The sequence below is a fragment of the Arachis duranensis genome, chromosome 8 (assembly GCF_000817695.3).
Source record: "Arachis duranensis cultivar V14167 chromosome 8, aradu.V14167.gnm2.J7QH, whole genome shotgun sequence".
NCBI lineage: Eukaryota > Viridiplantae > Streptophyta > Magnoliopsida > Fabales > Fabaceae > Arachis > Arachis duranensis.
This window is the reverse complement of record NC_029779.3, coordinates 28015051-28015959: the sequence shown is the minus strand read 5'-3', so window position 1 is coordinate 28015959 and position 909 is coordinate 28015051.

Genomic DNA, 909 nt, shown 5'->3' with positions numbered 1-909 from the left:
TCAAAGATTTATGGAAGAAAATCTAAAGGAGTTAAATGAATTTGTTTTAGTGTACATTGATGATATACTAATTTTTACAAAACAGGATAAAGAAGATCATCTTCAAAAATTATTAATAGTTTTAGAAAGATGTAAAGAAAAAGGATTAGTTCTTAGCAAAAAGAAGGCAAGGATAGCAAAACAAGAAATAGAGTTTCTTGGATTAATTTTATCCACTCAAGGAAAGCTAAAACTTCAACCAAATGTTCTAGAAAAGGTAAATTTATTTCCTAATAAAATAGAAGATAGAAAACAATTACAAAGATTTTTGGGGTGTATAAATTATATTTCTGATCAAGGATTTTTAAAAAATATAACAGAATACACTAAAAGCTTATTTCAAAAAATAAGTACTAAAAAAGAATGGAAATGGGATGAAAAAGATAGTATGCAAATTCAAAAAATTAAAGAATTATGTGAAAAACTTTTAGAACTTTATATTCCAGAAGAAAATGACTACTTAATAGTAGAAACAGATGCCTCAGACATAACCTGGTCAGGATGTCTAAAAGCTAAGAAAGCTATAAAAAGCTTGGAACAAGAAAAAGAATCACTAGATTCTAAATATCCCCCAAAGGAATTACTTTGCAGGTATATTTCAGGAACTTTTACTCCAACAGAACAGAGATATACAACTCATGAAAAGGAAACTCTAGCAGCAATTAAAAGAAATGGAAAATTGATTTACTACCCAAGGAATTTACATTAAGGACAGATTCAAGTTACCTAACAGGTTTTATACGATATAATTTAAAAGTTGATTATAATCATGGACGATTGGTAAGATGTCAATTATTTTTGTTACAATATCCAATAAAAATTGAATATATTAAGGGTGACAAAAATGTTATTGCAGATACATTAACAAGA